The following is a 14272-nucleotide window of genomic DNA, read 5'->3' on the forward strand; positions in this document are numbered from 1 at the left end:
CTTACTCCTTACTCCTTGTTGTTAATGTTACTTTGTGGTTGTTATGTGCTTGTGTGTGCATCTTCATATTATTTCATATACTGATTTTTGTTAAATAAAACATTTTTTTACAAAGTGTTCACCATAATTATATTTAAAATACTCAACAAAAGGCTGCGGGCCAAGGACCAGTTGTGAAAGCAATATTTTGTAAATGTCAATAATTGAAATTGTGCTTAGAAATGCGGAGTGTGTTCATAAGTTATGTGTGCACTGATCAGTTTTTTATTTTTTTCAATTGATCATACTAGTGTGCAGACTGCTGTTTATTTTATATGTTCGAGCCTAAAAGTGAATGGTACAGCCTCAGCTGGACTCCCAGTAGTTGAAAATTTGATTGGACAAGAAAATTATTTGATGCGTAAATTTTCCATGAAAAACTGTGGGATGATGGAGAAAACTGTTAATCACATCCAGTGATATTGGATGTTTCTTGGAAGAAAAGATACAGAAAAGCACATTCCCAGATTGTACTCTTTATGTACGAGATAAATTATTTCCATATAAGGGATACAAATACGGCAGCCGAAGTTTGGACAGCCCTAAACAAGCATTTGAAGACTCCGGACCCTCACATAGGAGTTAGCTTGTTTAGAACATTAATCACAACCCATAAGATAAATGAAAGTCAGTAAACAGCTGTTGTGATCAAATCGTAATGACCAAATTTAAGTTAAATGAAATGAAGTTCCTTGTCAGTGAAGAGTGCAGGGGAACTTTATTTCTTTCTGCATTGCCTGATCATTGTCAACCAATGTTTATGGCGCTTTAAAACAGTGGCACATGTATCACTGGAGATTGTGTTAAAGTAAAACTATTTGAAGATGTCAAATCTGAAGACGCAAATGGAAATGAAGAATCAGTATTATATCTAAATAAAGTCACAAAAAAACACATAATTGAATGCTAGAAGTGCAACAATCCCAGTCATATTGCTAAATAACGTTCTAGCAACTGCGAAAGAGAAGAAACCTCATCAAGAAATAAAGATAATGGAGATGTATCCAGAAAACTGTCAGAACACAAGAAAACTTTTCTTGCAGCAGTTTGTCAGTCTTACTAAAAGGAGATGTGGCATTTAGATTCTTGTGCCTCAACTCACATCACTAATGATGGTGGGTTGATAATGCTAAGTCATCCAATAACTTAGTGAACAGCATGGGAGGTGATAGCCTTGACATCGTTCACATCCCAATTTGTTCTCAGTTAGTAAAATTGTAAGTAAAGGGCATAAAGTGATTAATTAGTTCATGGGTGAACTGTTGGCTGTCAGTATCCAGCGGGCACAATATTTGGCAAACAGTCACGTTGCCATCACCAGGTGCGATGATGAAATGACTTGGTGCTTTGCTTTTAACTCCACCCCCTTTTCCCTCTCATTGGCCACTCTATTGGTCATGTGTTCTGATAGCGGTGTCCCTTGCTTTACTAAGGACGTATCCACTACCAAAATTTATCAGTGCTTCCCTTACTCGAATCTCCATAGATTCCTTTGACGCATCCCAGAAATTGGTCACCGGTGTCAGAACCTTGGTGTGGTCATAATCCATTCCGTGTGATTTCGTCAGTTATTATTCTGTGACTGCCAACTTGTTAGGCTGCTGCAATCTGATGTGCCATTGATGTTCCTGGTAATGATCTTTGACAGTACACAACGTATGACCTGTGTATGCCTTACCACATTGGCAGCATATCTGATAGACCTCGGATTTCCGTAGTCCAAGGTAGTGTGGAACATGACCTTAGACTATGAAAATCTGGGGTCTACCAGATACCCTGCCAATATGGTAAGACATACACAGGTCAGACAGTGCATACTGTTGAAGGTTGTTGCCAGGAACACCAACGGCACACCAGATTGCAGCAGCCTCTACCTTTACCTCTACCTGTACATGGTTACTCTGCAACTCACACTTAAGTGCCTGGCAGAGGGTTCATCGAACCATTTTCATACTACTTCTCTACCATTCTACTCTTGAATGGCACATGGGAAAAAGGAACACCTAAATCTTTACGTTCGAGCTCTGATTTCTCTTATTTTATTATGATGATCATTTATCCCTATGTAGGTGGGTGTCAACAAAATATTTACGCATTCGGATCAGGAAGTTGGTGACTGAAATTTTGTAAATAGAGCTTGCCACAAAGAAAACTGCCTCTGTTTCAGTGACTGCCCCCCCCCCCCCCCCCCCCCAACTCGCGTATCATATCAGTGACACTCTCACCCCTATTGCGTGATAACACGAAACGAGCTGCCCTTCTTTGCACATTTTCAATGTCCTCTGTCAATCCTACCTGGTAAGGATTCCCATACCGTGCAGCAATATTCCAGCAGAGGACGGACAACTGTGATGTAGTCTGTCTCTTTAGTGGGTTTGTCGCATCTTCTAAGTGTTCTGCCAACAAAGTGCAGTCTTTGTTTTGCCTTCCTCACAATAGTATCTATGTGGTCTTTCCAATTTAAGTTGTTCTTAATTTTAATTCCTAGGTATTTAGTCAAATTGACAGCCCTTAGATTTGTGCGATTTATCGTATACCCAAAATTTATCGGATTTCTTGTAGTAACCATGTGGATGACCTCGCACTTTTCTTTGTTTAGTGCTAATTGCCACTTTTCACACCATACAGAAATTCTCTCTAGATCATTTTGTAATTGAAATTGATTGTCTGAAGATTTTACTAGACGGTAAATTACAGCGTCATCTTCAGTCTAAGGGGGCTGCCCAGATTATCACCTAGATCATTTATATAAATCAGGAACAGCAGAAGGCCTTTGACACTACCTTGTGGAACGCCAGATATCACTTCTGTTCTACTTGATGATTTGTCATCTATCAATACAAACTGTGGCCTCTCTGAGAGGAAATCACGAATGCAGTCACACAACTGAGACAATACTCCATATGCACGCAATTTCATTGTTAGTTGCTTATGAGGAACGGTATCGAAAGCCTTCTGGAAATCTAGGAATACGGAATCAATCTGAGAGCTCTTGTGGACAGCACTCATTACTTCATGGGAACAAAGAGCTAGCCGACATGAACAATATTTTCTGTATCCATGTTGGTTATGTATCAGTAAGACATTTTCTTCAAGGTGATTCCTAATGTTCGAGTACAGTATATACTCCAAAATCCTACTGCAAATTGAGGTCAGTGATATGGGTCTGTAATTCAGTGAGTTACTCCTATTTCCTTTCTTGAATATTGGTGTGACCTGTGCTACTATCCAGTCTTTAGGAACAGAACTTTCGTCAAGTGAGTGATTGTATATGATTGCTAAGAAAGGCGCTATTGTGTCTGCATACTCTGAGAGGAACCTGATTGGTATACCGTCTGGACCGGAAGACTTGCCTTTCCTAAGTGATTTGAGTTGTTTCGCGGCACCTAACATATCTACTTTTATGTCATCCATGCTAACAGCTGTTCTGGTTTCAAATTCTGGGATATTTACTTCATCTTCTTTCGTGAAGGCATTATGGAAAACTGTATTTAGTAACTCCGCTTTAATGACACTATCATTGGTAACATTTCTATCGCTATTGCGTAGTGGTGGTATTGACTGTTTTTTGCCACTGGTGTACTTTACATATGACCAGAATCTCCTTGGGTTTTCTACCATATTTTGAGACAATATTTCATTGTGTAAACTATTAAAAACATCTCGCATTGACGTGCGCACTAAATTTCGAGCTTCCGTGAAACTTAGCCAATCTTGGGGATTTTGCGTTCTTCTGAGTTTGGCATGCCTAACAAGTTGACATTCACGAAACATTGTCTGATGGAATTTTATGGAATGGATTATGACCACACCAAGGTTCAGACATAGACGTCCAATTTCTGGGACTGTGTCATTAGCGAGTCTGTTGAGATTTGAGTAATGGAACCACTATTAATCGTGATGTCTGATACATCCTTAGTAATGCATGGGACTCTACTCTTAGAGTGGTCAAGAAGATGAAATGAGATTCCAGATGTCGAAGTGAGTGTGGGAACAGGTGGAGGAACAGCAGCGGTGCGGCGAGCAGGTGCACTTGGGCACGGACCTAGGCCGGAAGACTGTCAGCGGGAGGAGTGGGAGTAGGGGTACTGTGCATTGACTGCTGATGGTACAGTTGATCAGAGGGAGAGGGGGATGAGATAAAAGTGTGGTGCTGGTCCCCATCAGTCAGTTCATGAGCACACCTGATGATGGCAATGTTGTCTCCTGCTGAAACGTTGTGCCTGGTGGACACTGATATATGGCTGTTCACCTGTGAGCTATTTTGATATGAAATATGCTGGGAAAAGCTGAAGAATCACATGGCATAAAGTGATGTTTAACAAGAAAGGTGGATTCATTTATGATGCAAAAGGGGAACTAATTGTCAGAACATCCCCAAGAATTGCATCTCTTGTTTGAATACAAGTGAACTGAAACAACGCTACTACACTAAAAGTAGTGTATTCCTATGACATCGTAGGCTTGAACATGTGAATAGCATAAGAATACTGAAGTTGGCAAAGGTTTTATTGGGAGTAAATGAAGATATTGTGGTCAGAGAGCCAGTGGAGACATCTGGTGATGGAAATTTTTATTTTCTCACATTTATTGATGATTTCTCGAGAGACAAGTTTATTTTCCTTAAGAAAATGTCTAACATCACTCAGATACTTAAAATTTCAAAGTTATGGTGGAAAACAGACAGGCAGAAGTATCAAGTTATGGTCTCTGACGATGGAAAGGAATATTCTGATGATGAAATAAAGATTTCTGAATTCTGAAGGTATCATCCACCACCTTGTAGCACAATGCAGTCCACAGCAATATGGTGTTGCTGAGAGAGCTAATCGAACATTGCTTGAAAATGCTCATACCATGGTTTAGGATGCCATCTTACCAAAGGATTACTGGACTGAAGCTGTGTCTACAATTGCATACCTATCCAATCATTCTCTATCCATCACATTTGGTGATAAAATGCAATATGAATTTTGATGTGGGAGAAAGCCTTCTCTATCAAACTTGAGAATTATCAGTCACAGTGTAATGGTTCATATTCTGAAGCTGTATCATAAGAAGTGGGATCAGAAATCATAGTTGTCATTTGTAGGATACTGCCAAGTGACCAAAGGCTATTGAGTCATTGATGGGAAGGCTTGCAGATAACTGTGAACAGCAATGTGATGGCCCCTGTAGGGTTTGACCTCCATTTTTCAAAATTTTCCCAAAGAGCGAGCCAATTAGGAAGGGCACCTTACATAGTGCATCGTGTCCATCATGTGCTGAGATCTATTGTATCCTTCGTCGACGTGGATCTGCACTTCTGCTCATTCTCCAACTGTTGGGTGAGGTCACCCTCCTGGGTGCATATTTTTCCATCAACTGTGCAGTATCGTTTTCTACGCTGACGATGGTAATGGACTTGTTTGCTTGGTTGCACCTGATATCCAGCACAGTAGCCAGTTTGTTGTGGTGGGGCTGCCAGTACCCTGTTGGTTGTAGCCCCCTGGCCACACAGGGATCGCTCTGCTGATGCCTGCGCTGTTAACTCCCCACATACGCCAATGGGTAGGTGCCCATTCCCCTGGAGCATCGGGACTCCCGGCAATGACATCGTGCTAGGTGGCCTTTGCTGCAGCTGGGTGGCGCCCATGGGGAGGGCCCCTGGTCAGAGTGGGTGGCATCAGGGTGGATGACACGCAATGAAGCGTAGTACATCTCTTGTTGGTGGTCAAGCACAAGCAGTCTCTTAAGCATTCACAGTCTCAATTCAATGCACAGAAGTATGACCCCAAACCATTTCCCTCCCTGGCCACTCCACGGGAGGAACGTCAGGCTAAGGATGGCAGCAGCTCTTATTCGCCCCGGTACCTTGTATGTTCAAAAGCTGACGGGGAATCTTTCAAGATGATGAAGCCTCAGTTTTTTGTTGAGCATTTAGAGGACAAGTTTGGGGAGGTGGAGGGCTTGTCCAAAATGAGATCTGGATCAGTCTTCATCAAAACAGCATTCTCTGGGCCAGTCACGGGCATTACTCGCTTGTGACAAGCTGGAGATGTTTCTGTAACCATCACACCCCATAAGAGCTTAAATATGGTCCAGGGTATCATATTTCACAGGGACCTTCTTTAGCAGTCCAACAATGAGCTGCACGCCAATTTAGAATGGTGAGACCGAGCGAGGTGGCGCAGTGGTTAGCACACTGGACTCGCATTCGGGAGGACGACGGTTCAATCCCGTCTCCGGCCATCCTGATTTAGGTTTTCCGTGATTTCCCTAAATCGCTTCAGGCAAATGCCGGGATGGTTCCTTTGAAAGGGCACGGCCGATTTCCTTCCCCATCCTTCCCTCACCCGAGCTTGCGCTCCGTCTCTAATGACCTCGTTGTCGACGGGACGTTAAACACTAATCTCCTCCTCCTCCTCCTCTAGAATGGTGAGGTGTACATTTCGTTCGGCGTGTCAATCGGGGTTAGAGGGATAATCAGGTTGCCACCGGTGCCTTCGCCTTGGCCTTCGAGTGTGATACATTACCTGAGAAGGTCAAGGTGATGGTCTGCCACTGTGATGTAAAACCCTTTATCCCTCCCCCAATGCGATGCTTTAAATGTTGGAAGTTCAGTGATATCTCTTCCCACTGTACTCCATGTGCCCCGCCTCCCATCTGTGTCAACTGCAGGATGTATATGACCCGAGACAACTGGGAGATCCAGGAAAAACCAGGGAATCTTTTCTCCAGGAGAAAACTAGGAACAACCTGGGGATTTTTTATAATTCCGGAAATTTTTCATTGTTTAGCTTTCAGTTAAATTTTTGTGATTTTGACTGGTAAGAACCAATACTCTAACAAAGGATATTACTGTAGCCCGCTTCTGTAGAATAATACTGCAGCAACAAAACATGAATGCGAGAGAGAGAGAAAAAAAAGAAAACTTTAGTTCCAAAGGAAATGCGCCATATATAGCAACAAAACGCAGTGCTCATACAAGTGTCTGCCAACAGCAAAGTGTGTCAAAGTCTTCTGGAAGACTACACAATACTTCCTAACAACAAATTGCCTTCAATGAATGTGACATGACTGTGATTTGTTTGAGCAGTTGCAGGCAGGCTCTTGAGCATGCGACATTGAGTCGCATATGAGTAGTACCTTCTCCCGCTTCTGGCTACAGAAGTGTGTCTGGGCGCCACTATCTAGTATTGCCCTGGTTCGGAAATATCGTAGATTTGGGGCTGATGCACAGAGCAATCTGAATCGTAGTGGCGAGGTGGGTAGTCTCCACATGACCCGTGTTTATGTTTAGTGATTTTGCTGTTTCCTCAAAAAAAAAAAAAAAAAAAAAAAAAACGGATTTCTGTGGCTGAGAGCTAACAAATGAATTAAAATTACGGAAGGCTAAAATATCTTATTAGTTCCAGATTTTATTTCCACCTTTTTGACAGTAAAGCATTAATCACCTTGCAGAACATCAAAGTTATTTTTGTCAGTTTGCTAAAGAGATTTGCCTTTTGTTAATCTTTTCCGCTGAGGCAGTCAATTTATTTGAAACAAAGTGTTTAATTTCAGACTGTTGGCTAGTTTCAACTGTTCTCTGCATTTCAAGTGCAAGTTTTCTGTCTTATAGCTTGTATGGCATTATGCCATAATAAAGAACCAAACATGAGATAATACAGTACTGGTACTCCAAGAAAATTTACATCTGAATCTGGACATACAAACGTGGACTTCAAGCTGAATTATGCATTTTAGTATGGTTAACGAAATTCCAATGCTCTTGAAGTGTCCTACATCTACATCTACATTTATACTCTGCAAGCCGCCCAATGGTGTGTGGCAGAGGGCACTTTACGTGCCACAGTCATTACCTCCCTTTCCTGTTCCAGTTATTTATGGTTTGCGGGAAGAACGACTGCCGGAAAGCCTCAGAGCACGCTCGAATCTCTCTAATTTTACATTCGTGATCTCCTTGGGAGGTATAAGTAGGGGAAGCAATATATTCGATACCTCATCTGAAATGCACCCTCTCGAAACCTGGACAGCAAGCTACACCGCGATGCAGACCGCCTCTCTTGCAGAGTCTGCCACTTGAGTTTGCTAAACATCCTAACGCTATCATGCGTACCAAATAACCCTGTCACGAAATGCACCACTCTTCTTTGGACCTTCTCTATCTCCTCCGTCAACCCGACCTGGTACGGATCCCACACTGATGAGCGATACTCAACTATAGGTCGAACGAGTGTTTTGTAAGCCACCTCCTTTGTTGATGGACTACATTTTCTAAGGACACTCCCAATGAATCTCAACCTGGCACCCGCCTTACCAACAATTATTTTTATATGATCATTCCACTTCAAATCGTTCCGTACGCATACTCCCAGATACTTCACAGAAGTAACTGCTACCAGTGTTTGTTCTGCTATCATATAATCGTACAATAAAGGATCCTTCTTTCTATGTATTTGCAATACATTACATTTGTCTATGTTAAGGGTCAGTTGTCACTCCCTGCACCAAGTACCTATCCGCTGCAGATCTTCCTGCATTTCGCTGCAATTTTCTAATGCTGCAACTTCTCTGTATACTACAGCATCACCCGCGAAAAGTTGCATGGAACTTCCGAGCAATGGTCCCATAACACTCCCCTGTAGCATGTCAGAGGTTACTTTAACGTCTGTAGACGTCTCTCCATTGAGAACAACATGCTGTGTTCTGTTTGCTAAAAACTCTTCAATCCAGCCACACAGCTGGTCTGATATTCCGTAGGCTCTTACTTTATCAGGCGACAGTGCGGAACTGTATCGAACGCCTTGCGGAATTCAAGGAAAATGGCATCTACCTGGGAGCCTGTATCTAATATTTTCTGGGCCTCATAAAGCGAGTTGGGTCTCACACGATCGCTGTTTTCGGAATCCATGTTGATTCCTACAGAGTAGATTCTGGGTTTCCAGAAATAACATGAGACGCGAGCAAAAAACATGTTCTAAAATTCTACAACAGATCAATGTCAGAGATGTAGGCCTATAGTTTTGCGCATCTGCTCGACGACCCTTCTTGAAAACTGGAACTACCTGTGCTCTTATCCAATCATTTGGAACCTTCCATTCCTCTAGAGACTTGCCGTACATGGCTGTTAGAAGGGGGCAAGTTCTTTCGCGTACTCTGTGTAGAATCGAATTGGTATCCCGTCAGGTTCAGTGGACTTTCCTCTGTTGAGTGATTCCAGTTACTTTTCCATTCCTTGGACACTTATTTCGATGTCAGCCATTTTTTCGTCTGTGCGAGGATTTAGAGAAGGAACTGCAGTGCGGTTTTCCTCTGTGAAACAGCTTTGAAAAAAGGTATTTAGTATTTCAGCTTTACATGTGTCATCCTCTGTTTAAATGCCATTATCATCCCAGAGTGTCTGGATATGCTGTTCCGATCCACTTACTGATTTAACGTAAGACCAGACCTTCCTAGGATTTTCTGTCCAGTCGGTACATAGAATTTTACTTTCATATTCACTGAACGCTTCATGCATGGCCCTCCTTACGCCAACTTCCTCTGATGTCTTGTTTCTTATATGACATAATGTAAGATCTTTTCATGTTTTACATGAACGAACATATGAGCTTCCTGCCTCATCGTAGCTGCGCAAGCGCAGTGACACATGTTACCTGGCGCTCTCTGGCAACTGCTGAAACAAACCTATTTCCAACAGGGCGTGGGAAAATATTGCGAATGGTGGTTTGAAAAGTGTTACTTTCAAAGTAAATTTCCTTTTACGCAATATGAACTATGTGTGAGAATGTACAATGAATTTCTTAAATCACAGAGCATTTGACTCTCATTTAAAAATCATCTCTTTGAGGACGACCGTCTAGTTGAATTTCGAGCCCAGAAGATCAGACATTTACATTGTTATTAAAAATGTTACTGGCACGTGTGTGATGTCTCTTATATGTGGAAGCTTAGCTTCTCTTGCAGCTTATTAATCTTAGAGACCAATATTATATTGAAAGCTTTGCTTTTCTTGTAATTTAAATCATTAACTTTTCTTATGTGTGTGTTTGTGCTACTTAAGAGTAATCTTGCTATTGGCTGACTACATCACGTGTCCTATGCTGTCATCAGCTGGCGAGATCACGTGACATGGGCTGTGACTGGCTTACAAAAGCGCGTCGCAATCTCAATTTCAATGCTTCGTAAAGTAACATGCGATGTTTCATGAAATTCGAGTTTATACCTTCGTAACATGGAAATATGCAGCGTACATGTTGCTGCACATCAAAGATCTTTCCAAAACTTTTTTTTTTCCCCCCCCTGAGTTTCATTTTTTAAAGTGCTGCGAAATTCTACGTCGGTGTATAAAACCATAAACATTCAAAGGACTGATAAGTTTTATAGAACCGAGGAAAAATATACTGTCACTTAACATGGAAAAAGTGTTTTTTCACTCAGGAGAAAGTGTATTTTCAATTGGGAAATTCTGGAATTTTTTTTTTCTTGTCCATGTATACACACTGCAACTGGAGAGTACCATTCGCCTTGCTCGCCGGACTGCAGGATTCTCCAGAAAGAAAGGAAAATCATGGAGTACAAGACCCTCGACCGACACCTACACTGAGGCTAAGAGGAAATTTGAACACTTGCGGATGACATCGTTTCATGCCACCGCTACAACAGTTCTAGCCCCATCAGCTCCGCCTACCCCAGTCACCTCTCAGAGCCTGAAGACTACACCTGCTCCCTTGATGGTGGGGGGCACTTCCCTCCCAATTGCTCCTGCACCACCTACTTCAGGAGCAAGCAACCCCCCTCCCCCCTCTCTCTCTCCAATCATTGGGGACGTCCGTCCCCACTTCTAAGCTGGAGAAGGGTACAACTTCTTTGGCTGCTCTCGTTAGGAAGGGGTCTGTTGGCTCACTCCCTTCCTTGGTTTCTTCTAGTGGGAAAGACGACAGCCACCAGTGGCTGAAGAGCCCAAAAGCAGCTGGTCGTAGGGCTTCACGCTCACCCTCAGTCCCAGAGACTGAGTCAGTGAAGTCCTCCCAGCCAGGGAAACCCAAAGAGCAGTGAGAGAAATCCAAAAAGCAAACCCGTAAGAACAAGGAAATTGGCGATGGCACCCACACCACCACTATCTAAAAGCTCTGCAGCTGAGGATGCAGTGGACATTATGGCGTCTGCTGCGGACCTAGATCTCACCAGACCCTCAGACACAGTACATATACACTGCTCAGACAACAAATCAGTGGCAGCAGGTGACCCTGAGGCGTAAACTGCCTCATTGAATGTTCCGTGCCTTCCCAGTCTCACGATGACATCATCCTCCAGTGGAATTGTGGCAGTTTTTACCTCTGTGTGGCTGAGCTGTGGCAACTGTTAAGCTTCACACCTGCTTTCTGCATTGCACTCCAGAAAACCTGGTTCTCGGCAATGCGGACCCCTGCTCTCCGCGGCTATAAGGGATACTACAGGAACCGTAGCAACTGTAATAGAATGTCAGGTTGAGTTTGCGTTTATGTCCTAAACTCAGTCTGTAGTGACCCTGTGCCCCTTCAAACCCCCCTTGAAGCTGTGGCTGTCAGAATAAGGATGACGCAGGAAATAACTGTCTGCAATGTATATCTTCCTCCAGATGGTGTGGTATCTCTGAATGTATTAACTGCACTGATTGATTGACTCCCTAAACCTTTCCTACTTTTCAGAGATTTAAATGCCCATAACCCCTTGTGGGGTTGCACTGTGCTTATTGGCTTAGGCAGAGATGTTGAAACTTCAGTGTCTCAGTTCGACCTCTGCCTCTTAAGTACTGGGGCCGCCACACATTTCAGTGTGGCTCGAGGTAGTTACTTGGCCATTGATTCATCAATTTGCAGCCCAGGACTTCTCCCATCTATCCACTGGAGAGCATATGACGACCTGTGTGGTAGTGACCACTTAACCCATCTTCCTATCACTGCCACGGTTTGAAGTACATGGATGCCTGCTCAGATGGGCTTTAAACAAGGCAGACTGGGAAACTTTCATCTCTGCTGTCGCCATTGAATTTCCTCCACAGGGGAACAGCGCTGTGATGGTTGAGCAGGTGACTACAACAATCGTTTCTGTGGCAGAAAACACGATCCATCACTCTTTAAGGTGCCCCTGACGAAAGACAGTCCTTTGGTGATTGCTGAAGTCACTGAAGCAGTTAAGGAGCATTGGAGATTTCTACAGCGGCACCCTTGCCTGGAGCACCTCATAGTCTTTAAGTGGCTCTGTGCCCGTATTCGCCGGCTTATCCAAAGACGGAAACAGGAGTGTTGGGATAGATAAGTCTCAACTATTGGGTGCCGTACGTCACCTTCCCAAGTCTGGGCAAAGATCAAACAAGTTTTTTGAATACCAGACCCCAAAAGGCGTTCCCTGTGTCAACATAAATGGCGTGTTATCTACCGATGCAAATGCGATTGTCGAACACTTTGCTCGAACCTCTGCGTCAGGGAATTACCCCCCAGCCTTTTGCACTCTCAAACAGCGGCTGGAAGGGAAAGTCCTCTCATTTACTACATGCCACCGTGAATCCTATAACGCCCAGTTTACAGAGTGGGAGCTCCTCAGTGCTCCTGCACTTTGCCCTACACAGCTCCTGGACCAGATTGGATCCACAGCCAGATGATTAAACATATCTCATCTGACTACAAGCGACATCTCATCATCATCTTCTACCGGATCTGGTGCGATGACATCTTTCCATTGCAATGGCGGGAGAGCACCATCATTCTGGTGCTCAAACCTAGTCAGAACCCACTTGATGAGGACAGCTATTGACCCATCAGCCTCACCAAAATTCTTTGTAAGCTGCTGGAACGTATGGAGTGTCGGCAGTTGGGTTGGGTCCTGGAGTCATGCAGCCTACTGGCTCCATGTCAGGGTGGCTTCCCCCAGGGTCGCTCTACCACTGATAGTCTTGTGTCCCCAGAGTCTGCCATCCTAACAGCCTTTTCCAGAGACAACACCTGGTTGCCATCATATCCTTGCCACATTATATGAGTGGGGTCTCTGAGGCCCACTCCTGATTCTTATCCAGAATTCCCTGACACTTCGTACTTCCTGTGTCTAAGTTGGTGATTCTCATAGTTCTCCCCATATCCAGGAGAATGGGGTCCTGCAGGGCTCTGTATTGAGTGTGTCTCTAGTTTTAGTGGCCATTAATAGTCTAGCAGCAGCTGTAGGGTCGTCTGTCTCACCTTCTGTGTATGCAGACGACTTCTGCATTTCATACTGCTCCACCAGTACTGGTGTTGCTGAGCGGCGCCTACAGGGAGCCATCCACAATGCACAGTCATGGGCTCTAGCCCACGGTTTCCAGTGTTTGGCCACAAAGTCGTGTGTTATTCACTTCTGTCGCCATCATACCGTTCATCCAAAACCAGAACTTAACCTTAATGATGATCCACTCACTGTAGTGGAGATATATCAATTCTTAGGACTGGTTTTCGATGCCCGATTGCCTTGGCTTCCTCACCTTCGTCAGCTTAAGCGGAAGTGATGGCAGCACCTCAATACCCTCCACTGCTTGAGCAACACCAACTGGGGTGCAGATCGCTCTACACTGCTGCAGCTGTACAGAGCCCTTGTTCAATCCCTCCTTGACTATGGGAGTCTGGTGTATGGTTTGGTGGCACCATCAGCATTGCGTTTATGCGACCCAGTGCACCACTGTGGTGTTTGCCTAGTTACCTTAGCTTTTAGGACAAGTCCTATGACCAGCGTCCTTGAGGAAGCCGGAGTGCCTCCATTGCAGGTTAGGCGTGCACAACTGCTGGCCAGTTGCATAGCACACATTTGTAGTTCTCCTGCGCATCCGAATCACCTTCTCTTTTTCCCACCTGTGGCGGTTCATCTCCTGCATCGGTGGTCCAGGTCAGGAATTCCAATTGCGGTTCATGCCTGATCCGTTCTTTCTGAACTGGAGTCCATGCCTTTACCACCTATACTTGAGGTCTATTCACATACACCTCCATTGTGTACACTTAGGCCGCAGTTTCGCCTGGATCTTTCACATGGCCCTAAGGACTCAGTTAACCCTGCGGCTCTCCACTGCCACTTCCTCTCGATTCTTGACAAGCACCGAGGCCACGAAGTTGTTTAGAGCGACGGCTTGGCGGCTGATGCTCATGTTAGCTTCGCGTATGGCACTGGAGGACATATTGAACAGAATTCCTTGCGTGATGGCTGCAGTGTTTTCACTGCAGAGCTGGTGGCTATATCTTGTGCGATTGAG

The 14272-nt window shown here is 44.1% G+C and overlaps 1 protein-coding gene across 1 annotated transcript in view; it reads left to right on the forward strand.

Moving 5' to 3' along the window:
* Positions 1-14272, forward strand: part of LOC124778028 (BTB/POZ domain-containing protein KCTD5) — a 71118-nt gene that overhangs the window by 3079 nt on the left and 53767 nt on the right. The window lies entirely within an intron of this gene.

The sequence above is a fragment of the Schistocerca piceifrons genome, chromosome 2, assembly GCF_021461385.2.
Source record: "Schistocerca piceifrons isolate TAMUIC-IGC-003096 chromosome 2, iqSchPice1.1, whole genome shotgun sequence".
Taxonomy (NCBI): Eukaryota; Metazoa; Arthropoda; class Insecta; order Orthoptera; family Acrididae; genus Schistocerca; species Schistocerca piceifrons.